This window comes from Myxine glutinosa, chromosome 9, assembly GCF_964187855.1.
Source record: "Myxine glutinosa chromosome 9, kmMyxGlut1.1, whole genome shotgun sequence".
Lineage (NCBI taxonomy): Eukaryota > Metazoa > Chordata > Myxini > Myxiniformes > Myxinidae > Myxine > Myxine glutinosa.
The window spans coordinates 140,417,861-140,444,332 of NC_136269.1; the positions used below are offsets into that span (position 1 = coordinate 140,417,861).

General features: G+C 48.6%; 1 protein-coding gene and 1 long non-coding RNA gene across 6 annotated transcripts in view; one reads left to right on the plus strand and one right to left on the minus strand.

Moving 5' to 3' along the window:
- Positions 1 to 26,472, plus strand: part of LOC137414080 (protein phosphatase 1 regulatory subunit 16A) — an 80,885-nt gene that overhangs the window by 29,537 nt on the left and 24,876 nt on the right. The window lies entirely within an intron of this gene.
- LOC144893682 (uncharacterized) lies at positions 3,829 to 5,699 on the minus strand. The gene is made up of 2 exons (XR_013624629.1): positions 5,387 to 5,699; positions 3,829 to 4,399 (listed from the first exon to the last, which is right to left on the minus strand). It is a non-coding gene; the product is annotated as an uncharacterized LOC144893682 (long non-coding RNA).

Here is a 26,472-nt window from a genome sequence, read left to right on the forward strand (position 1 = left end):
GTGTTACGGTGCTCGGACAGGAATCCCACTCCTGAACACCAAATTGTTATGCTCCGTGGTTCGGGTTTACTATGAGGGGGTTAACCCCCGTTCCCTCCCGAACTTACCGGACCTGCGGCTGCCACGCACGAATAACTTTGTGCTTAGCAGGTTGCGAATCAGCAACTACGATCGCCGATTGGTCCATAATGTGATAGCTTAGCTGTACCACATGACGGTCCCAATTGGGGAACGCATCGTACCCTCCGGCGGTACACCAATTTAGATGGGCAAGTGAAGTTGGTAACTGCCCGAGTGATGGTAATGTCGTTACGGCCGATGTTAACCTGGGCATCGAAGCAATGACAATTGATTGATATATGACACACACAATGACATGGCTATGCAATAATACACAGAATCACCCAATCAATAATTCCTAATGACATAATAATTCTGAATGACACACACAATGACAATTGATGGCAATGGCAGATCAATGGAAAAGACTTTCATTGACAGAGAGAAAGGAAACGTTTAACAATTTGATTTATTACAGATATTTACAATGTATGAAACATGAAAACATGAAACTATGAAAAACAGACTCAATAGGAAACAAAAACGGACGATAAGCAGGAACTTAGCTTATTCTACCCCTTATTACGATCATTACGAATAAACACCACATTGGCCCAGCACACTTTCATGGGGGAGGGGGACGAACAAAAAAACGTAGGAAACCTGATAGCACAAAGGCTACGATGCTCCGGATGCCTCTCCTCGTGACGCTCCCCGTTCCGTTGTCGCCACTGAGCAGTACAAACAGATAATGACGATTCCAGCACAGACAGGCAGAGTGAGGTCGATCGTGAGCACGGCAGAGTGACCCAGGCCAAGAGAGGAGCACACGTGCTCAGTGAACCCAGCAGAGTAAGACAGGCCCAGAGTGTAACAAGCTTGCAGACAGGTCCAGAGTGGAATAATGCAGGTGTAGAGGCTTGCGAGAGGGAGACCAGCCAAGAGCAAAAATGTCCACGTGCTCATTTGGGCGAGAGAGAGCGACCAGAGAGAGAATCAATACAGGCACGTGTTCGGTCCACAATGTCCAAGAACCAAGAGAGTGCAAAAACGGTTCAAAATCCCTTTGTTCACCGTCGCCGAGGGTGGGGGGAAATCTTGGAGGTGCCTTGGCTCCCTATTGGTGGAGCCCGTTACTCCGCCCCACAAGTTTCACCCTGATTGGTGCGTTTCTGAACCTGGACACTATGGTGTGCCTTGGAGCCTGGTGCATTATCCCTTATGGGTGGAGGACCTATCTTTCCTTTTCCCCAACACATAAATACATAATAACCCAAAATAAGGGAAAGGGACGAAGATAATGGTCTGCTATGAAATAACTATTCCAAGGGACCTGTATGGTGGTTGCCATTACTTTTTAATGGTTTCCCAAAACTGCAAATATCTATATAAATAAAGGAGGTGTGTGTGTGTGTGTGTGTGTGTGTGTGTGTGTGTGTGTGTGTGTGTGTGTGTGTGTGTGTGTGTGTGTGTGTGTGTGTGTGTGTGTGTGTGTGTCTGTCTGGATGTCCGCTTATAACCCAAGAACTACACATCGGAGAAACGTTTTAGACACAGATTCGGAATCAGCATAAAATCCTGGTGGTTATAGGCTACTTTTTATTTTAATATCAATGGTTTAAAAAACCGGGCCAGCTGCAATTCCATGGTGTAGTTTGTGGCGGCGCTATTGCCCCTTTCTGATCCCATGATGCATTGTGGTTCCGATTCGCGATAAGGTCTATGCGCTATCACTGACACTTTTCCACCTTTTCCATACCTTTTAATCAGATTTAACTTATCGTCCATCGTAACCACATTACGCTTGGAAACACTAGCATTATCCTTCTTCGGACCCATGGCTAACACAGACACAGTAAAGGAATACTGTACGTCGCCTCTGTTTTGAATGAGAATCAGCAGTTGCGCGAATGTACAGTATACTGTACGTACATATTTATATATTTTTAATGTGCTTTTTATTGTATTTTAAATCGTTTTTTAGCTTCTTTTATTGTTAATTTATGTACTATTTTATTTATTTTAAATATATTTTTAAGGAAAACAAATGTTTTCACGAACGTAGGAGTGACGTAAAGTCGCACATAATGACGTTCGCTGCCCGGTCATGAAAGAAATTATGATTCTCTTGACAAAGTGACATGAAGATCAGACAGTAAACCTCCCAACTGAGTTTCTCAACAGTCGTCAGCCTCAATTCTAAAATCCTTAATTTTCATCCTATTGACTTGAACTTTGAATAGGATTTACATATCGGCTTACTGAATTAAACCACCAATTATTTTTGAGATCGGCATACGCCAAAAGGTCAACGTAGGCCAAAGGTCAACCACTTTTTTTTTTAGTTTCTAAAATCCTCAATTTTCATCCGATTCACTTGAAATTTGAATGGGATTTACATATCAGCAAACTGAATTCAACCAACAACTATTTTTGAGATCACCATAGGCCAAAAGAGCAACATAGGCCAAAAGTCAACAACAATTTCAAATTTCTAAAATCCTCAACTTTCATCTGATTGACTTGAAATGTGAAGAGGATTTGCATATCAGGTCACTGAAATTGAACCACCAATTCTTTTTGAGGTCAGCATAGGCCAAAAATTGCCGGCTTAGGATCCAAGGATCCTGGGTTCGAATCCCGGTCGATCGCTGAATTAACGCCAGGGGGGTTGACTCAGCCTGTCATCCTTCCGAGGTCGGCTAATTGAGTACCAGTTCACTGGTAATTCCCTGTTTGTCGTTAAAGGCGGCAAAAAGGGTTGGCGTCAGGAAGGGCATCCGGCCGTAAAACATTGCTTCAAATAGGGGACCGAAAAACAACAACAACCACGGTTCCCGAAAAAGGCCAACCCCCGCCTTGCGGGGAAAAATGGCCTCTAAAGGTGGTTTTTATATAGGCCAAAAAGTAAACATAGGCCAAAGGTCAACAACTTACGGTGAAGTTTTAAAAATCCTACATTTTCATCCAATTGACTTGAAATTTGGATAGGATTTGCATATCGGGTCACCTAATTCAACCACCAATTATTTTTGAGGTCTAAAGATGAAAATATCAATATGGGCCAAATTTCTAAAATCGTCAATTTTCATCTAATTGACTTAAAATTTGAAGAGGATTTGCATATCAGATCACTGAATTAAACCACCAATTATTTTTGAGGTTAACATAGGCCAAAAGGTCAACAACTTATTTCAGGAATATTTCAAGACATATTTCTGGCGCAGGGCAATCAATGAAGGTTGTAGGCCTGAACTTCACAGAACAAGTGTTTGCCCATGGCCAGCTGTACGTGGGCTGCTCGAGGGTTGGAAAACCAAGCAATCTTTATGTCTTGGCACCAAGTAAGAAAACCAGAAATGTTGTATACCCAGAGGTTTTGAGAAATTGAAAATTGAAAAAACGTCATGTAGGAAATGTACTGTGATATTGCTCTAAAATATACATGTTCTTTTCATCATATATTTGTATTATTCTTATTCAACCCGGGCGAAGCCGGGTACCTCAGCTAGTATATATATATATATATATATATATATATATATATATATATATATATATATATATATATATATATATATATATATATATATATATATTGTTACAGACGTGGCTTAGATGTTATTTACCGAGCGGTTTTGGTATGACCACGTCTGCACAAGTTACCCGATTGTTCCCGAACGTCGACTAATCGCGCTACGCTAGATCAATGAAGGCAATAAAGGAAAAGGACACACGGCTGGGTTTCAAATGACACGACACCCAGGGTTCAGTTCTCAAGACCTCCGGAGGAGATTATATTCGTTCGGAAGGTCAGATTACAGGGACGAGAGGTACAACATAGAAAGACAAGCACTTAGACACAATCTTATATTATTCCCAACAGACGACAGATAAACGGGACAAAGCTGACTCACACGGGGTTTGATGGCTAGGAAAGCGGGTATCGATGGCTCAAGGTGCACTCTTGGCTCAAGGACAGGGTACTGTACGGTCCAGTAGATGCAGGAGGTTTCACAGCGCTCGAGGTGGCGTCTTGTCGTCTCAAGCTGGGGGCGCATCTCACGTCACATCCGGCGCGGGGCCGCGTATATCCGGCGGGGAGTGACACGCCCTCGGCTCGTTAGCTCCGCCTCGTGGAATCGGCACGTTGCTTCTCATTGGGTGCGTGCGGGGGGGTTACCGGCTCCGCCCTTGACGAGGAGCTGACAAGGAGCCCCTTTGTGGTAACCCCGTGGAGCGCATGGTCTGGAGCGCGTTGTCTGGAGCGCATTGTCGATGGCGACTAACCGATCCGGTGGGAGGACGCACACTCCCCCCCGCGCAGCGCCGTGCCCCTCTGTTGTTGTAGACGGGGAAGAAGATGGGAGGAGGTATGGGAAAGGTCCTAAACTCACTACTGGTGCCATATAATCACATTCTGGTGCAACGAAGAGTCATAATTAATGGAAACGAGGCCTTAACTGACATAGACTAAGAATAACTAGCAAGATGTCCGAAAGTTGTCTACGTGTGGTGCGGTGGACCTGGGCACGACATTTAATGGGGGAATAAGGGGAAGGTCGGCTCTACTGATTGTTGTTTACAGACAATGGGACTAGGGAATGGGGGATTGGGGATAGTTGGGGAGTATTGGGGAAAATAGGGGAATATTTACAAGCGGATATGGAGGCCAAATTCCATATTCGCAACATTGCACCCTTCTCTACCCTCGGGGCGTCCCGACCCGATAAATTTTTACCTACTTTAGTGTGGCACGCAATGTAGTTCCCTCTACTATTAACTCTACCCTGAGTGCGACAGTTTTACAGATATTCACGAATGAGTAAATATGTCCCCCTGCGACGTTGCACCCTTCTCCTCACAGAAACACACCCACAGGATAACCGAATCCGGAAAGAATTCTCAAACTAAACATACAGCCGGTAGGGAGCATTATTTACACAAGACTACGCTGATATTTACACTACGATCCAGGACCTGTTTTTGGAGGAACACATGCAGATGTTATGCATAGAGAGAGCACGCATGCTAGCATCGATACACCAACCCACGAGTGCTCTGTGGCCGACGGCCTTTAATAACGTGCAGAGCACCCCTTCCAAGCATCAAGCACCACCCCATCACACAGTGAGCACCATCCGGTGCACCAATAAAGTGTTTATAAATCATTGTGTGGTGTCGCAGCCGGCCGATGTTCTGCCGCTGGTCTTGCCTTCGTGTGGTGCACTTGGCCTTCTTACTTCTTTTCAAAAATAAAGAAAGGCGCCAACCGCGTCCATTTCTGTATTTTGTCCTTCAGTGGTGTCAACTATAAGTGGTTCACCTGTTTGGCATAGGTGCCACGTTGACCCATAGGTCCTTCCACGGGTGGTGCTTGGCCGCAAAAGAACTGCGGTCCATTGTGGGTGGCCACAAACATTGCGGTCCGTATGGTGTATCGATCCAAGCAGCAAGCAGCGAAAGTGCAGGCCCACAACTGCGTAGCCAGCACCGCTCTCTCCTCTCTCTCTACCCCAAAGCCAGATCCTCGGAGGTGGGAGACAAAAGAAGAAGACAAGTGAGTAAGGTGGTAAGGGCGCAAAAGTGCACGCAATACAAGATGATGCACACTGGGGGCACATGGGAACCAGGTGAGACAGGTACGTTCCTATCGTACGCCCCCCCCCCCCCCCACCAGGTAACCTACATGGCCCCTCCCTTACCCCTTACTGCATCCACAAAACACAACACTACCCATAAACATCTACTTTACAAATCAACAAACATCCCTACTGTCTTCCCCGTTCCTCCCATAAACCAAATTCGTCTTCTCTCCCTCCTAACCAATCAAATTTGCCATTTTCAACTCTCATCAAAATTTGCCATTTTCAACTCAACATCAAAATTTGCCATTACCAATTCATCATCAGTCCCTCCTAGGAAGGGAGAGATGGAATCACCCCAATGTCTCATCCACGTCGTGATGCGTCTCACAAATCCACAGCAATCTCATTTCCTGCTACAAACCAAGAAAACACAGGTGTGGAGTCATCATCATCACCTCAGGTAAGTGGCTGCGTATGGTGCGACAGGTTCATCAATCCTAACTATCTCCTAAATGACTTTAACAACTTTACACTACCCGGGGTCTTTCTCCGGCCAAACCATTGGCCCTCTTACACTATGGGTTCTAAAAACCTATTCCCATTGGCCAAACTGTGGTGCTCTTCAATTTGGGGTCTCACTCCCCCGATTCATCTCCCGGTGCCCTCGCACAATTTCTGGGCTGTGGCGTGTACCTCTCCCAGCGGGTCTACCCACCTGCACACCTCCACCACTGTAGTTGCCTCCGAGCTTACCTGTTCCTTACCCTAACCTATCTACCTGGGGAAGGCCCTCTGGCGCTCTCCCCACTCCGTGCCCTCTCTGGCACTGGGCTGCCCGATCCACACCCGGGATCCTCAAGCACCCACTCACAACTACCGGCTCCCAGAGCCCACCTGCGGCCTCACCTGGCCGACATCCTCACAGTGGTGGAGTGCCCAACCAACTACACACACTAACAGGCTACACGCCCAGCCATTTCCACAACACTAATGCACCCATTCACAACACCATTCTGCAACCGCACCACAAATGCCAATATCCAACCACAATTTACCTATACCCTCTACCTAACACTTACACTACCCGCCCCGGGTACTCGTGAAAGGGGTCCACTCTTCCCCCATCCACACCTTCGCACCATGCACACCACTCCGTACCACTTACTCCAACTCTCTCCACACACCTGTACTTGCACACCTGTGCTCTCACACCTGGTGCCACCTGCACCCTTCTCTCCCCAAGCGCATTTGCGCTGATCCACAACACTCACTACTCATCCACTGCTCCACACACCTGTCCAGTTGCACACCTGTGCAATCACACCTGTTCAATCTTCACACACACGGCATCATCTCAGCTAACTACTCCCTTCTGAAACTTGCGCTTCCCAGTCGTCCCTTTAAACTATTGCGCTCCCTCGTCATTATAATCCATACTAAACTACCTGCGTCCCCACTACAGGTATCAGTCACTAACTAACCTTAACGTCACCTAATGCCATCTTCTAGGGCCCTATCCATATAACCTAACCCACCCGGGCTAGTTTTCACTGCCATACACCCCATAAGCTAGTGCTCCTTTGCCCCCCCCCGGGAAGGGATGGTGGATTTGCCATCCCACCACATCGGGGGTCTCTCACTACCAATTTTGCACATCAAATTTCAACAAATTAAAAATTTGCCAATCACTGCCCATCATCTGCCAATCACTACTGCCAATCCCTTGCCAATCATCAAATTTTGTTTTTCTCTAATTTCGGGGCCAAAACACTAACCTCATCACCCAGTCTACTCACTAATACCTCTCGGTGCGCCAATCCCTGTCCAAAGCCCGGCTTCGTGAAGCCAAGCAATGGATGCTGGTTGTTTTGTGCCAGCGGCTGGATGCATCCCGCATTCGGTGCAGGGAAGGAGGTTTACCCGGGCCGAGATCCCACGCACCATCTCGGCACGGAGCCATCCCATGGCTCGATCTCGGCCTGCCGGAATGCCTCACCAAAAAGTGGTCGCCATGACGACCCTTTCTATCCAGCTGCCCGCTCCACCTAGTGGAGCACGGACGCGGCCGTTCAAAGCGAGGCCCGGCACGCACCGAGGGCCCGCTTCGGCTAAAAGTCGACCTAACCTCTAACCTGGTTACCGTCGATGCTTCACCTGGATTCTTACACCCCGCAGCCCGTTCCTTGCTCACACATCCAGCCGTCTCCATGCTCCTCGTACCTTTCCTTTCACACCTCGGTACTCTCATTCCACTCACAGCCTTGGTCACACACCTGACCACCGAACACTTTGGCACACATTCGTTGCTCGCACACCTCACCAATACACCGCTTCGCGCCCCCTCCTCGGTCACCTCCTCTGTGACAATCACAGGTGTGCCCTCATTCGCACACCCAACCACGTGCCTCACCACCAACTCCAGCGTGCATTCCCACTCACGCTCTACCATTCCAGGTGTGCATCCTTCCATCCCAGGTGTACATCCTCGCTCACCTGTCACAACTAACTCACGCTCCATGTCACTCTCACTACTCTCACCACCATTCTTGACAGCGCACTCACCCTTACTCTTGACAGCGCACTCTTTCCTCAGGCACCTGTCCGTTACACACCTTTCTCGCGCACACTCTTGCACACACTCTCCCGTCACACCCTCTGTAACACTCACCACAGGCATGCATTCTTCCTTGCCTTTGACAGCGCACTCTCTCCCCATGCACCTGTCCGTTACACACCTTTCCCGCGCACACTCTCCCGTTACACCCTCTGTAACACTCACCACAGGTGTGCATTCTTCCTTGCCTTTGACAGCGCACTCTCTCCCCATGCACCTGTCCGTTACACACCTTTCCCGCGCACACTCTCCCGTTACACCCTCTGTAACACTCACCACAGGTGTGCATTCTTCCTTGCCTTTGACAGCGCACTCTTTCCCCATGCACCTGTCCGTCACACACCTCTCTCGTGCACACTCTTGCGCACACTCTCCCTTCACACCCTCTGTAACACTCACCACACCACGCTTCCATGTGCTCCCTCGCACACGCGCTACGACCGACTCATTCTCGCCAGCACCCTCACCCCTTGGCACGCACTTTTTCCTCACACACCCCAGAGTCGGACTTTCTCGCACACCCCCTCTTTCGCACACCAGACCTGTCGCACACTTCACCAACGGCCTCTCACGAACACCCGGGTCCATCTCGACCCCCAAGCTTATCAAATCCCCTGGCGCATCATACGCACGACCATATTGGTCACCACTTACACCGGGTCCTCTTCCTCTTCGCTTCTCCTCCATCACCTGCGAATCCCTCATCCGGTTAATGAGCACATCATCACGATCCAAACACAGACTTTGGACCAATTCTTTTATCTCCTCTTTTATCTCTTTCTCATCCCCTCTCCGTCGCTTCTTAATTTCGCTCACCCCTTCTTCCACTTCTTCTAATTTCTGCCTCACCTCTTTTATTCCCCGGTACGTCTCCTCAAGCTCGTCCTCCAAGGCTACCTTGACCGTTTCCATGTGCGTCCTCACCTGCCGGTCCTTCGTCTCCATTACCTCTATCACCTCGTCCAACCTCGTTGTCAGTCCCTCACGTACCATCTGACATTCCCTCTTCGTCGCTATCAAGTCGTCTTTTAGTTCTTTCTGTGTCGCTTTTAATCCTCCTAATACCGCAGTGTTCCTTTGAACCTGCTCCTTTACTTCTTTTTGTCCCTCCGTCAGCTGTTCCACCTCCTGCGTCAGGACCTCTATGCCCCCTTGTAACTTTACAGTCCCCTTTCTCACCTCCTTCTCCATGTGCTCCTTACAGTGCCTCACCTCCTCGCGCACTCCTCCGACCTCCTCACTCACTCCTCTTCTGATCTCCTCTCCCATCACTTGCATCTCCTGCCCAGATGCCACCCTCATCTGCTCCATTTCCTCCCTGTGAGCATCCAGTTTGGTTTCTACCCCCATTCTGACCCCCTCTATCTGCTGCCCCATTTGGTTAACTTCCCTTTCCGCTTGGTCCCTCATGTCCCTCAATTTGCCTTCCATTCTGTTTTCTAACCCCTCTAACCCAGTTTTCACTCCCTCTATCTGATTCTCCTGGGCAGCCATTCTATTTTCTACCCCCTCTAACCCCTTTTGCATCCCTTCCATTTGATTCTCTTGAGCGGCCATTCTGTTTTCTACCCCCATTAACCCATTTCTCACCTCTTTTATCCCGTTGTCTAACCCCTCAAAATTATTGTCTAACTTCCCAAATTTCTTGTCTAACTCCTTAAAATTATTGTCTAACCCCTCACCGGTACCCCTCGCTTCGTCCCTCATTACCCCCATTTGGTTTCCCATTACCCCCAATTGCTTCCTCCGAGCCCTCGCTTCGTCCCTCATTACCCCCATTTCGTTTCCCATTACCCCTAATTGGCCCTCCAATCGCTCACTCTGAGCATCCATTCGGTTCCCCATTACCCCCATCATTCTGCTTTCCATTTCTTCGCTATTCTGGGCCATAAGGGCCTTCATTTGTATGAAAAACAAGTTCCAATCCACCGGGGGCGCTGCCACGGTCGCGGGCGTGGACGCCGTGGCCATCTGCGAGGCGCCATTTTGCGCGCCCGCTACTTCGTGCGTGACGGCGCTATTTTGCGAACCTGCTACCCTCACTGCCTCGCTCTCCTCGCGTCCCTCAATTTGGTCCTGGACCGACCCTGTCTCACTCTCCCCTACCGGACCCCAGCTGTCTTGGTCTGCCATAGCGCGACTTTCAAAATTCGGGTTTTTATTTTCGTAAAACAAATTCAAATTTCGCCGTTATAATTTCGCGCGGGAAACGCGCTCCGAATCGATTCTACTTGTTACAAATTTGGGCCTAATAAATTTAGTCCCGGGTTCGAATTCCACTCCTCGACACCAATTGTTACAGTACTAACACAATTGGTGTCCAAAATTTGGGCTAAATAAATTTAGTCCCAGGTTCGAATCCAACTCCTGACAACCAATTGTTACAGACGTGGCTTAGATGTTATTTACCGAGCGGTTTTGGTATGACCACGTCTGCACAAGTTACCCGATTGTTCCCGAACGTCGACTAATCGCTCTACGCTAGATCAATGAAGGCAATAAAGGAAAAGGACACACGGCTGGGTTTCAAATGACACGACACCCAGGGTTCAGTTCTCAAGACCTCCGGAGGAGATTATATTCGTTCGGAAGGTCAGATTACAGGGACGAGAGGTACAACATAGAAAGACAAGCACTTAGACACAATCTTATATTATTCCCAACAGACGACAGATAAACGGGACAAAGCTGACTCACACGGGGTTTGATGGCTAGGAAAGCGGGTATCGATGGCTCAAGGTGCACTCTTGGCTCAAGGACAGGGTACTGTACGGTCCAGTAGATGCAGGAGGTTTCACAGCGCTCGAGGTGGCATCTTGTCGTCTCAAGCTGGGGGCGCATCTCACGTCACATCCGGCGCGGGGCCGCGTATATCCGGCGGGGAGTGACACGCCCTCGGCTCGTTAGCTCCGCCTCGTGGAATCGGCACGTTGCTTCTCATTGGGTGCGTGCGGGGGGGTTACCGGCTCCGCCCTTGACGAGGAGCTGACAAGGAGCCCCTTTGTGGTAACCCCGTGGAGCGCATGGTCTGGAGCGCATTGTCGATGGCGACTAACCGAGCCGGTGGGAGGACGCACACTCCCCCCCGCGCAGCGCCGTGCCCCTCTGTTGTTGTAGACGGGGAAGAAGATGGGAGGAGGTATGGGAAAGGTCCTAAACTCACTACTGGTGCCATATAATCACATTCTGGTGCAACGAAGAGTCATAATTAATGGAAACGAGGCCTTAACTGACATAGACTAAGAATAACTAGCAAGATGTCCGAAAGTTGTCTACGTGTGGTGCGGTGGACCTGGGCACGACATTTAATGGGGGAATAAGGGGAAGGTCGGCTCTACTGATTGTTGTTTACAGACAATGGGACTAGGGAATGGGGGATTGGGGATAGTTGGGGAGTATTGGGGAAAATAGGGGAATATTTACAAGCGGATATGGAGGCCAAATTCCATATTCGCAACAATATATATATATATATATATATATATATATATATATATATATTGTTGCGGATATGAGATTGGCCTCCATCCATATCCGCTTGTAAATATTCCCCTATTTCCTCAGTACTTCCCAACTATCCCCAATTCCCCATTCCCTAGTCCCATTTTCTGTAAACAACACTCTGTAGACCCGACCTTCCCCTATTTCCCCCATTAAATGTCGCATCCAGGTCCACCGCATCTCACGTAGACAACTATAGGACATCTTGCTAGTTATTCTTAGTCTATGTCAGTTAAGGACTCGTTTCCATTAATTCTGACTTCGTTGCACCAGAATGTGATTGTATGGCACCGTTAGGAAGTTTAGGACCTCCCAATACCTCCCTGCAGCTCTTCCTCATGGTACAACAACAACAACAACAACAACAGCGGCGGCGGCGCGGGGAGTGTGCGTCCTCACTCCGGCTTGGTTGGTAGGGGGTGTTGAAAGGGCACCAAGCCTTTCCAACGAGCCGCCATCGAGCATGTGCTCGACGGGGTTACCACGTAGGGGCTCGCTGTCAGCTCCTCGTCAAGGGCGGAGCCCGGTAACCCCCCGCACCCAATAGAAGCGGCGGACCGATCCCATCTGGGGCGGGGCCAACGAGCCGAGGGCGTGTCACTCCCCGCTGAGCATGCGCAGGAAGAGGGAGGTGACGTCAGATGCGCCCTCAGCTTGGAGAAAGAAGGACGCCACCTCCGAGCGCTGCAATACCTCCCCGCATCTCTGGACCGGACCGTGTTTGATTCTGCCCCTGAGCCAAGGTGCACCTTGTGCTATCGACTGCCTGTCCTTCCCTGCCATCAATCCCTGTGTAAGTCAGTCTTGTTCCGTTTGTCTGTGGTCTGTCTGGGATAGATAAGATTGTGTCTAAGTGCCTATCTCTTCTGTGCTTTACCTCTTACCTTGTAATCTACCCCTTTTCTCCACCACCAATTATATCCTCCTCCGGAGGTCTTGAGAACTGTACCCCTTGTGTCGTTTCATTTATCCCAGCCGTTGTGTCCTTTCCTTCATTGATTTAGCATAGCGCGATTTGGTCAACGTCGGGTGGAATCGGGTAAGTTGGGGAAGAATCGGGTAAACTGTGCGAACACGGCGGCCATTCCGCTCGGCCCATCATAACATCTTAAGCCGTGTCCGTAACAATTGGTGTCGAGGAGTGAGATCGGACCCGAAGCGCGCTTAACGCGCTCAAAATTACAAGTGACCGAAATTTGTTTTGTTTTAAAATAAAAACCCGAATTTTGAAAGTCGCGCTATGGCGGATCAAGACGGCTGGGTTCCGGTAGAGGAGAGTGAGGCAGGGTCGATCCAGGACCAAATTGAGGGACAAGAGGAGAGCGAAGCAGTGAGGGCGGCAGGTTCGCAAAATGGCGCCTCGCACATGGCTGCGGCGGCCGCACCCGCTGCACAAGTGGGAGGGATGGCCCAAATGCAGGCCCTCATGGAGCAATTTATGGTGCAAATGCAGGCGTCCCTCAAACTGCAGAGTGAGCAATTGGGGGTAATGGGGAACCGGATGGATGCTCAGGGTGAGCGATTGGAGGGCCAAATGGGGGTAATGAGGGACGAAGCGAGGGGTACCGGTGAGGGATTAGACAAGAAATTAGAGGGGTTAGACAATGGGATAGAAGGGGTGAAACATGGGTTAATGGGGGTGGAAAATAGAATGGCTGCCCAGGAGAATCAGATAGAGGGAGTGAAAAATGGGTTAGAGGGGTTAGAAAACAGTATGGAAGGCAAATTGAGGGACACGAGGGACCAAGCGGAAAGGGAAGTTTAAAAAATGGGGCAGCAGATAGAGGGGGTCAGAATGGGGGTAGAAACTAAATTGGATGCTCACAGGGAGGAAATGGAGCAGATGAGGGTGGCATCTGGGCAGGAGATGCAGGTGATGGGAGAAGAGATCAGAAGAGGTGTGAGTGAGGAGGTCGGAGGAGTGCGCGAGGAGGTGAGGCACTGTAAGGAGCGCATGGAGAAGGAGGTGAGAAAGGGGACTGTAAAATTGCAAGGTGGTATAGAGGAGTTGATGCTGGGAGTAGAACAACTGACAGTGGGACAAAAGGAGTTGGGGGACCAGGTAAAGAAGAACACAGCGGTAATAGAGGGTTTAAAATCGACACAGAAGGAGATGAAAAAGGACGTAGGGGTAATTAAAAAAGAGTGTCAGACGGTACATGAGGACCTGACGAGGAAAATGAACAAGGTGGTAGAGGTGATGGAGGTTAAAGAGCGGGAGGTGCGGGAGCACATAGAAAAAAATAAGGTGGAGTTAGAGGAAGAACTTAAGGGGGCGCACGAGGAGATGAAGGAGGTGAAGCAGAAATTAGAAGAAGTGGAAGAAGGGGTGAGTGAAATTAAGAAGCGACGGAGAGAGGATAAGAAAGAGATAAAGGAGGAAGTAAAAGAATTGGTCCAAAGTCTGTGTTCGGATCGTGATGATGTGCTCATTAACCGGATGAGGGATTCGCAGGTGATGGAGGAGAAGCAAAGAGAAAGAGGACCCGGTGTAAGTGGTGACCAATATGGTCGTGCGTATGATGCGCCAGGGGATTTACTGAGCTTGGGGGTCGAGATAGACCCGGATGTTCGTGAGAGGCCAAGAGTGAGGTGTATGGCTGGTCCGGAGGGTATGGAACGAGGGTGCGAGCGAGAGGGTCCGGTGATGGGAGAGGTGCGAGGTGTGAGTGAGCAAGGTTGTGGTGGTATGGAATGGGTAGCGGGTTGCGGAAGTGTGACCCATGCATCGACACCAACAGGGGTAGTTTTTAGAGGGACAGGGGAGGCACGAGAGCCCCTTGGGGGTAATGTACTGTGGGGGCCCGGCCGGTTCGGCCCCGCGCTGACCCCGCAAGGGGCGACGCACGGGGTCCGGCAGGCGGGCAACGACTCGCATACGAGGTGGTCCCACAAGGTCCCACTCGCGCCGTATGATGGTGGGTAAGGGTGGCATCCCTGCCACCCTACCCATGATGTGGGGCAAATGAGCAATAGTTTATGGGGTGTATGGCAGTGAAAACTAGCCCGGGTGGGTTAGGATATTGTGTGTAGGGATCTAGCGAAGATGACATTAGGTGACGGTAAGGTTAGTTAGTGACAAGGATACCTGTAGTGGGGACGCAGGTAGATTAGTGTGGATTATAATGACGAGGGAGCGCAATAGTTTAAAGGGACGACTGGGAAGCGCAAGTTTCAGAAGGGAGTAGTTAGATGAGATGATGCTGTGTGAGAACTGGACAGGTGTGTGGAGCAGTGTATGAGTAGTGAGTGTTGTGGATCAGCGCGAATGCGCTTGGGGGAGAGAAGGGTGCAGGCGGCACCAAGTATGAGAGCACAGGTGTGCAAGTACAGGTGTGTGGAATACATGGAGTATTGGAATGAGTGGTGTGGAGAGAGTTGGAGTAAGTGGTACGGAGTGGTGTGCATGGTGCGAAGGTGTGGATGGGGGAAGAGTGGACCCCTTTCACGAGTACCCGGGGCGGGTAGTGTAAGTGTTAGGTAGAGGGTATAGGTAAATTATGGTTGGATGTTGGCATTTGTGGTGTGGTTGCAGAATGGTATTGTGGATGGGTGCATTAGTGTTGTGGAAATGGCTGGGCGTGTAGCCTGTTAGTGTGTGTAGTTGGTTTGGGCACTCCACCACTGTGAGGATGTCGGCCAGGTGAGGCCGCAGGTGGGCTCTGGGAGCCGTTAGTGTCAGTGGGTGCCTGAGGATCCCGGGTGTGGATCGGGCAGCCCGTGCCAGAGAGGGCACTGAGGGGGTGAGAGTGCGAGAGGGCCTTCCCCAGTTAGTTAGGTTAGGGTGAGGAGCAGGTAAGCTCGGGTGGCAACTACAGTGGTGGAGGTGTGCAGGTGGGTAGACCTGCTGGGAGAGCTACACGTCACAGCCCAGAAATTGTGCGAGGGCACCGAGAGATGAATCGGGGGAGTGAGACCCCAATTTGAGAAGCACCACAGTTTGGGCAATGGGAATTGGTTTTTAGAACCCATAGTGTAAGTTGGCCAATGGATTGGCAGGGAAAGACCCCGGGTAATGTAAAGTTGTTAAAGTCATTTAGGAAATAGTTAGGATTGATGAACCTGTCGCACCATACGCAGCCACTTACCTGAGGTGATGATGATGACTCCACACCTGTGTTTTCTTTGTTTTGTGTTGCAGGAAAGGAGAATTGCTGTGTGGATTTGTGAGACGCATCACGACGTGGATGAGACATTGGGGTGATTCCATCTCTCCCTCCTTAGGAGGGACTGATGATGAATTGGTGATGGCAAATTTTGATGTTGAATTGGAGATGGCAAATTTTGATGTTGAGTTGGAAATGGCAAATTTGATTGGTTAGGAGGGAGAGAAGACGAATTTGGTTTCTGGGAGGAACGGGGAAGACAGTAGGGACGTTTGTTGATGTGTAAAGTAGATGTTTATGGGTAGTGTTGTGTTTTGTGGATACAGTAAGGGGTAAAGGAGGGGCAATGTAGGTTACCTGGTGGGGGGGGGGGGCGTACGGTAGGAACGTACCTGTCTCACCTGGTTCCCATGTGCCCCCAGTGTGCATTACCTTGTATTGCGTGCACTTTTGCGCCCTTACCACCTTACTCACTTGTCTTCTTTTTGTCTCCCACCTCCGAGGATCTGGCTTTGGGGCAGAGAGAGAGGAGAGAGAGGTGCTGGCTCCGCAGTTGTGGGCCTGTACTTTCGCTGCTTGCTGCCTGGATCGATACACCATATGGACCGCAATTTTTGTGGCCGCCCACAATGGACCGCAGTTCTTTTGCGGGCAAGCACCACCCGTTGATGGACCCCTGGGTCAACGTGGCACCTATGCCATACAGGTGAACCACTTATAGTTGGCCCCCCTGACGGCCACAATTTAGAAATGGACGCGGTTGGCGCCTTTCTTTATTCCTAAAGAAGCCAGAAGGCCAAGAGAAGGCAAGACCAGCGGCAGAACATCGGCCGGCTGCGACACCACCGGTGACTATGAACACTTTATTGGTGCACCGGATGGTGCTGACTGTGTGTATGGGGTGGTGCTTTTGGTGCTTGGACGGGGTGCTCTGCACAGTATTAAAGACCGTAGGGCCACAGGGCACTCGTGGGTTGGTGTATCGATGCTGGCATGCGTGCTCTCTCTCTATGCATAACATCTGCATGTGTTCCTCAAAGAACAGGTCCTGGATCGTAGTGTAAATATCAGTCTTGTATAAATAATGCTCCCTACCGGCTGTATGTTTAGTTTGAGGATTCTTTCCGCGATTCGGTTATCCTGTGGGTGTGTTTCTGTGAGGAGAAGGGTGCAACGTCGCAGGGGGACATATTTACTCATTTGTGAACATCTGTAAAACTGTCGCACTCAGGGTTGAGTTAATAGTAGAGGGAACTACATCTGAGTGCCACACTAACGTAGGTAAAAATTTATCGGGTCGGGACGCCCCGAGGTAGAGAAGGGTGCAATGTTGTGGATATGAGATTGGCCTCCATCCATATCCGCTTGTAAATATTCCCCTATTTCCTCAGTACTTCCCAATTATCCCCAATTCCCCATTCCCTAGTCCCATTTTCTGTAAACAACACTCTCTAGACCCGACCTTCCCCTATTTCCCCCATTAAATGTCGCATCCAGGTCCACCGCATCTCACGTAGACAACTATAGGACATCTTGCTAGTTATTCTTAGTCTATGTCAGTTAAGGACTCGTTTCCATTAATTCTGACTCTTCGTTGCACCAGAATGTGATTGTATGGCACCGTTAGGAAGTTTAGGACCTCCCAATACCTCCCCGCAGCTCTTCCTCATGGTACAACAACAACAACAACAACAGCGGCGGCGGCGCGGGGAGTGTGCGTCCTCACTCCGGCTTGGTTGGTAGGGGGTGTTGAAAGGGCACCAAGCCTTTCCAACGAGCCGCCATCGAGCATGTGCTCGACTGGGTTACCACGTAGGGGCTCGCTGTCAGCTCCTCGTCAAGGGCGGAGCCCGGTAACCCCCCGCACCCAATAGAAGCGGCGGACCGATCCCATCTGGGGCGGGGCCAACGAGCCGAGGGCGTGTCACTCCCCGCTGAGCATGCGCAGGAAGAGGGAGGTGACGTCAGATGCGCCCTCAGCTTGGAGAAAGAAGGACGCCACCTCCGAGCGCTGCAATACCTCCCCGCATCTCTGGACCGGACCGTGTTTGATTCTGCCCCTGAGCCAAGGTGCAGCTTGTGCTATCGACTGCCTGTCCTTCCCTGCCATCAATCCCTGTGTAAGTCAGTCTTGTTCCGTTTGTCTGTGGTCTGTCTGGGATAGATAAGATTGTGGCTAAGTGCCTATCTCTTCTGTGCTTTACCTCTTACCTTGTAATCTACCCCTTTTCTCCACCACCAATTATATCCTCCTCCGGAGGTCTTGAGAACTGTACCCCTTGTGTCGTTTCATTTATCCCAGCCGTTGTGTCCTTTCCTTCATTGATTTAGCATAGCGCGATTTGGTCAACGTCGGGTGGAATCGGGTAAGTTGGGGAAGAATCGGGTAAACTGTGCGAACACGGCGGCCATTCCGCTCGGCCCATCATAACATCTTAAGCCGTGTCCGTAACAATATATATATATATATATATATATATATATATATATATATATATATATATATATATATATATATATATATATATATATATACATACATATATATATATATATATATATATATATATATATATATATATATATATATATATATATATATATATATATATATATATATACACACACACATACATACATACATACATACATACATATATATATATATATGTATTGTTACGGGGTGCTCCCCTATCCCCTGGTCTCGGTAAACCTCCGAACCCTGAGAGGGTCCCTGGCAGAAAGATATGTTATCCTTGGTTGAAATTAACCAATAATGAAACCACACCAAGGGTTATGAACCAACAATCTATCTATAATTCCAGTAATCTCTGTACGTTTGTACGTTTGTACGTTTGTTTGTCTGTGACCGCTGTTTCTCGACAACCACGGGTCCGATATACTTTTAACTTGCCAGGTATATTGCTGGGGACCCGAGGATGTGCCTTTTCAAGGTTTCATATTAATCGGACAATTACTTACCGAGCTATGTCCAAAAAACGATTCAACCAATCAGAGAGCAGCGAACGATCGCGTGTGCCGAACGTGGAGGACACACTCTGCCTCGGATGGCACATTTGAGAGCGTATTCATTTATTTCACGTTTGCAAACTATGTTGGCGTTAAACTATGTTTTAAAACTAATAAAACCGAATTTGCGATTCATTCGCTTTCCTGCGCGTTTGTGCACGCGATGGCGATTTCTTTTCTTTACCAAACTCCGGAAGCCGTTCGCTTTGGACCAAACCATTGCATGTAAATAGAGGGGGGGGATTGTCACCGTACTCGCAAGCCGTTCGCTTTGGACCAAACCATTTCATGTAAATAGAGGGGGGGGATATAATTTTAGATATCTATCTATAATTCCAGTAATCTCTGTACGTTTGTACGTTTGTACGTTTGTCTGTTTGTCTGTTTGTCTGTGACCGCTGTTTCTCGACAACTACCGGTCCGATATACTTGAAACTTGCCAGGTATATTGCTGGGGACCCGAGGATGTGCCTTTTCAAGGTTTGAAATTAATCGGACAAGTACTTACCGAGCTATGGCGATTTAGCCGTTCGCCGTTCGCTTTGGCGTTGCGAATGGACCAAACCATTCATGTAAATAGAGGGGGGGGGGGGGGGTTCTGTGGTCGTTCGCTTTGGCTTTGCGAATGGACCAAACCATTCATGTAAATAGAGGGGGGGGGGGGGGGTTCTGTGGTCGTTCGCTTTGGCTTTGCGAATGGACCAAACCATTCATGTAAATAGAGGGGGGGGGGTTCTGTGGTCGTTGCGAATGGACCAAACCATTCACATCGAATCATCGAATCACATCGAATGGACCAAACCGTTCGCTTTGGACCAAACCATTGCATGTAAATAGAGGGGGGGGTTCTGTGGTCGTTGCGAATGGACCAAACCATTCATGTAAATAGAGGGGGGGGGGGGGTTCTGTGGTCGTTACTGCCACGTGGTTTCAAAGTTTTTTTTTGTTGTTGTTGTTTGCACGCATGTTTTTTTGCACCCACGTACGGGCACGCCCTAGGATGTTTACACACACACACCCCTACACAAATTTTTTTTTTTTTTTTTTTTTGGCAAGGAACGGGCACCCACGTACGGGCACGTCCTAGCTTATATATAGTACGGGCATGCCCTAGTATATTAAAAGCACACAAAAAAACACCATACAACAATGGGGGCAATCAATCCGGCAATCCAATCTTAAGATGGTACCCTAGCTCAGACTCACGGCACCCCCAGGGACTGAAGCAGAGCGCTTCTCAATGTCTCTAGAACACAACGGTGCTCCCGGCGAAGAGGCGATGGCGATGAGGCGGGTAAGGAGATGTAGGTAAGGCGGTGACCGTCACGTGGTCCCAGCCAACCCCAATTGGTGGTGGAAAGAGGAATCCCAAAGACGCTATCCAAACGTGCACATACACCGTGCAGTCGCGAACCACACCATATTCTTCAAAGGCTGCTGTTGTGCACACACATCCTCGGCAAACCACCGGAGGGCGGGACCAGTGGACGCGACTAACCAAGGGTCCGCAAACGACGCGCGAGGTCCCTGAAATGGCGGTCGGTTCTTCCTCGGGCCGCAGCCGCTAGGAGAAGATTCTCCGGAATCTCCCACCTGTACCTGGCTTCCGGCTTTTCCCCAACACCAACGATATCCACGATCGCACGAGATTCCTTTCCAAGACTCGAAGTTCCCTCTCCATGGACGCTCGACCACGCTGGGTGCGGAGCTGTTACCAAACGCCTCGTGTCACCTCTGCCTCACGCGCTCTTCCTCTTCGCTCCACCCCTTCCGGTGCCCTATCCGATTTCCGGCATCATTTTTGTCATGAGCCCTTTTAAACCTTTTAACCACAATAACCCTTACTGAGAACCAACAATAATAATAATACCAACAATAATTAGGGCCGAATCCGTAACAGTATATATATATATATATATATATATATATATTTATCTATACAACAATGACCAAGAGCTAGTGAGCAACAGCCGCCTCAGCTCTGATCATCTCATGACACTCATTCAACTCTGCCTCAAATCGACATACTTTGTATTCGACAGCACCATATATCATCAACATGAAGGAACCCCGATGGGCTCACCCATCTCAGGGCTCATCGCATAATTGGTGATGCAACACTTTGAACATCTAACACTACATGGTGATCCTTCTCCGAGGTTGTGGCTGCTGTTCGTTGACGACACATTCGTGATCATAAAGAAGGCGGATGGTGATCGTTTCCACACAAAGATAGATTCAACATGGCCAGCAATACAATTCACATGTGAAGTAAAACAAGCTGGTTCTCTACCATTCCTGGATGTACATCTTTCCAGGGACGGAAACGGCAAGCTACACACGCAGGTGTACCGTAAACCTACTAACACAAAGTATTGATTACCGTAGTGGCCATCTCACCTGCCACAAAATAAGTTGTGTTCGCAGCTTAGTAGATCGTGAAAAAACACTGCAGTGACCATGAGCAACGCCAGATGGAAATGCTGCACGTCACTCAACTACTGCGAGAAAACCTCTACCCAAATGCATTCATCAAATCTTGTCACCGGAAATCCAACTACGGCAACAACAATCCAACCACACATGGTGGCACTTCCACACATACAACACGCTTCTTAAACCACACGCCGTGTTCTACGTGAGTACAACATTAACATAACACCCACAAACATCGTTACGAGCACAGCTGTCAAAGCCAAAAGACCAGGTGAACAAATTTGACAGAATGTCATCTCTAACGTACAATGTGAAGATTGTGAAGCCAATTATGTGGGCCAAACATCCAAACGCTTAACTACAAGGCTAACTGAACACCAACGTGCTGTAAGACGACAAGACAGGTTGTCATTGGTTGTGACACACATACACACACACCAACACACATTCTCATGGAATCAGACCACGATCCTTGGCACAGAGTGAACCGCGAGATTGTCGAGGCCTGGTACTCTGATGAAAACTCCATCAACCGACACATTGACTTACATCCCACATACAAAGCACTACGCAATCAATTACAACGTCAAAAACGGCAGAGTCATTTGAATGCAGTGAAGCCCTGTGATTGGCGAGGACTTGGACCAATCCAATCCATGATGTGACCCAACGGAACTTAACTGTTAACACAACACTCAACGCCTCTGAGGAAGAGAACTAGTTTGTTCTCGAAAAGTCAGGCTATTAATAAAGAGTTTTAAATTATTTTACTGCTCAGTGTGCTATCCTTTACAATATATGTAATTGTAAAGTTATTGTAAAGTTATGCATTGTAAAGTTAGGCCATGCGATATTGGATAGGCCACATGAGTAATTGCAACTACATAGTGAATTGATTCTCAGCATAATACAGGAGATTAGTTTAGAAACAGAACATGAAAAGTGTACGAGGTGGACAATGCATGAGTGTTTTGTTTGCGAGTCCTTTGTTTTAACACACCTTGCTTTCGCACTGCCATATACGGTTTATTGTCCCCCGTCGCACCGCGAACCGAAAGGGGGACGATGGTTTTCCCCTCCGTCCGTGTGTGCGTCCGTGCAGGCGTGTGTGCATGCGTATGTGCGTGCGTGCGTAAGCGAAGGACCGAATTCTAATTTGGTGTGTGGGTGCAACCCACGTCAAAATCCAAGATGGCCGCCGCCATGTATGTCTGAACATTGTGAACGGAATATCTTGAAAAATAAGCGAAGTACCAACTTCTAATCTGGTGTGTGGGTGTATCTAGGCGTAAGGGAGAACGCTATTGAAAATTGGGTCGCCACGTCAAAATCCAAGATGGCCGCCGCCATGTATCTCTGAACCTTGTGAGCGGAATATCTTGGAAAAATAAGCGAAGTACCAACTTCTAATCTGGTGTGTGGGTGTATCTACGCATAAGGGAGAACGCTATTGAAAATTGGGGTGCCACGTCAAAATCCAAGATGGCCGCCACCATGTATGTATGAACCTTGTGAGCGGAATATCTTGAAAAATAAGCGAAGTACCAACTTCTAATCTGGTGTGTGGGTGTATCGAGGCGTAAGGGAGAACGCTATTGAAAATTGGGTCGCCATGTCAAAATCCAAGATGGCCGCCGCCATGTATCTCTGACCCTTGTGAGCGGAATATCTTGAAAAATAAGCGAAGTACCAACTTCTAATCTGGTGTTTGGGTGTATCTACGCATAAGGGAGAACGCTATTGAAAATTGGGTCGCCACGTCAAAATCCAAGATGGCCGCCTTGCGTCTTCCACTTTGTCAACTCACATCACTTCACCGACGGGGGACCTAGGCATAACGCTTGTCAAAGTAGTATTTTGGAGTTTGGTTTCAATAGTTGTTTATTACTCCCCACAATTCAGCCAAATTGTTCAGTCACTGTGTGACCTTTTCCCCAGCTTTGACGTGAGTCCAAACAGCCTCAATAACCAGTTGTGTAACTGAAGTGGCCTTGAGAACAATAATGTTCAAATCTGCATTTTGTAATAGGCCTGGCCATGGCCGTGAGTGTTCCTTCAGTCCTTTTTCCCTCAAAATGTCACATTTGCTGTAGACCCGACATCAATGTATTGCTGGAAGATGAATCCTCCCAAATTGTTCTTGAGGAATCGGTATGATGGATCAGAATGGTGCGGCAGTCACGGCGCTGTGAATCTCGTGCAAATCACCGACACCTTTGGCTCCATTACAGCACCGTACTTGTATTGTTCCTCCCCCATGCTTCACTTTCGATGTTTTCCTCTGGTTAGGAAAGCATTATTTTTTGCCATCCAACGAGTGAAAGTTTGTTGCTGCCGGACAATATTAAGCCTTGAACGTCCGATTAGAAGGCGATTGATGTTCATGCTTGTTTACACTTCCTTGTGTAAGTTCCACAAGTGCGATGCTTAGCTTAGGTTGTCATGAGTAGCACAATGGAAACCTGTTTCTTCTTGAAAGAGGTAACATTGCTTTACCCGAGTACATCCGATTATTTTATTTCATGCACTTTGCTAAGATTCGCAGGTATACATTGATTCCTGCTCCATGAAATTCCTAATGTTTTCTTATTTAGATTTAGTGTTTTTTGTTTTTTTACCATGATCTGATATTCGTGCATCGAAAGTAGTTTTATATCTTCACATTAGGCCATGAAAATGTGGATTAAGTGTGTCCTGTGCGTTGTTTAAACTACAACGTGCTTTTTGTTCAAGATATGAATGGTTGTTGTATGTGGCACAGGTACCCACCACCAGGGGTCACTCGCGTCATTGCCGCAGGAGCTTTCAAAGCCTCACCCTATTTTAGCAACAACATGGTGCACGTTTTCCACCAGATTTTCACATTGGTGCTCCGAGGGGTTGCTGGTAGAATAGATTGTCGTTTGCCTACTTTTTATGGGTACTCAAAGCAGGCTATCTTCAGTTATATCTCATGGTGCCTTTCACAATTATACGTTTTTAATCAGTTATATCTTCAGAATCATTGGAATCTCCTGCGATGAAGCTACCTCCAAGGGCCTCTCACTCACTCACCGCAGGCAGGTTGGTGGTCTTTCTGTCTTCTACCGACTCCTCTCCGGCCTTGCTCCCCCATCTCTCTCTGGGCTCTGTCCCGCAAATATTCCTACAGGTCGCACTGATCTGCCAGCAACCCTCTTATGGTTAAACTGCCAAAATCAACACTCTCTGCTCACCTTCACTCCATCATTCATCTTCTTTCCCGCCTCTGGAACAAACTCCCTCACTCTCTTCAATCCCACTCCTCCCTCCAGGTCTTTAAAACAGCTGTTCACCACCATCTCTTATCTTCCCCCATCCAAAACCTTGATATTTTCTACCCCCGCTAATTTCACCCCAGATCCACATTTTTGAAATACCAACGTCTTTCCTGGAAGTTCTAGCAGTGTCCATGTGTTTTATACCTCTCCCACCCTCCCCCCCCCCCCCCACCTTCCCGTGCCTCCTCCCCCCAAGCCCTCTCCCTCCCACAGATCTCCTGATGTCCCTGCTCTCAAATGTTATACTTGTGTGCCTCCCTCTCTCTCCCCACCTTGTCTCCTGCTCCCTTTATCATATGTTTTATGTGTGTTTGTCTTTTTGTGGTCAATGTTAACTCTTACGTGAGCCTCGATCTTGTACCCCCCCCCCCCCCCCCCAAAAATAGCACCAGGTTAATTCCTCTACAAGCCTCAAGCCTGTCTAACTCACCTTTCACCCTGTCACAGAGCGCATATGGGACTGCCCTCTGTTTACAAAAATGAGGATCCGTGCCCTCATTCGTGAAGAGCTTGGTCTGTACATCCTTGAGTTTGCCAAGCTCATTGTAAAGCAGGCCTTGATGCTTTTGAAGTATTTGCTCCGATCGATGCTCCAACCGACGTGGTGTGGTTTGCACAAGGTGAATCGCTGACCAGTCCAGCTTCATATGAATCGGCCAGTCATGACCAAGAAGGGATGGTCCACTTCCTTGAACCACATTTAACCTGAGATTGGCGTGTTGGCCCTGATAGCTCACCGAGACATCAGCTACCCTAATCGGTTTTATTTTCTCGCCGGTGTAGGTGTCCAGTGTGAGGTCTGAACTGACGACCTTCAGACTGCTCGGCTTACGAGAGGTCTGTTTGGTTATGATGGAGACTGCAGCACCAGTGTCGACTTGGTATGTGATAGGAGTATTGGTAACCTCCATGTCTACTGTTATTGGTCAAGCTTTTGGAGTTCCCACTGAATATAGACCCAACATTGGTTGAACATCTTGACCCGGGTCATCATCATTGTCCATGGCGGTGGTCGATGCCGCTCGACAGACGCGCTTAAGATGGCCCATCTTCTGACAATTCAAACGCACACAGTCCTTATCGGGACAAGCACGACGGAAGTGTTGACCTCCGCACCTCCAACGTGCCTGAGCGAGCACCTTGTCACCAGATCGTTAGTGTTTTGACTGTGGCCCACGGTATTCCCTAGTGTGTTGTCTCTTTCCGAAGGTTGTTCTCGGTGTCCGAGGTGAACCAGATACCCTGCGGATTTCCGTGCCGACCTCCTTGGTCTGACCGATGATGACTCGTACATCTTTGAGGGACTGTTCGGCAGCCGGTGCGGTTTCAACTGCATTGACGAATGTGATGTCCTCAGACTTGATGTGAAGTATCGCAGAAACCATCTTCTGATCTTGCAAACCGGAAATAAATCCATCCATGAGTCTGGCAGGATGCTCATCTGGCATGAACTTGCAGGTGACAAACAGATGTTTTAATCGAGACACAAAATCAGCGACGCGCTCTCCCGAGTTCCTCATCAAATTATCAAATTCATACCTCGCTAGTTGTGGCAATTTTTCAGCCTTAATATGTTCACTTCATCTTCTCGACGATAGATTGGAACATCAAGACGTCGTCTTTCAGCCTGTTAGGAGCGACCAAGTCACACAAAAGCCAATAATTGTCCGAGGACAGCAAAGAAAGAAGAACCTTAGCTGATCCTGGTCCTATATCTATAGCCAGTGAGGGGTGTAATCATTAAATAATTAATCGATAAATCAAAAAATACCCTTTACAGCCAAATCGCTTGGTCACTGTCATGTACAAATATCAGCTTCGTAGCACAAAAGGTGCCT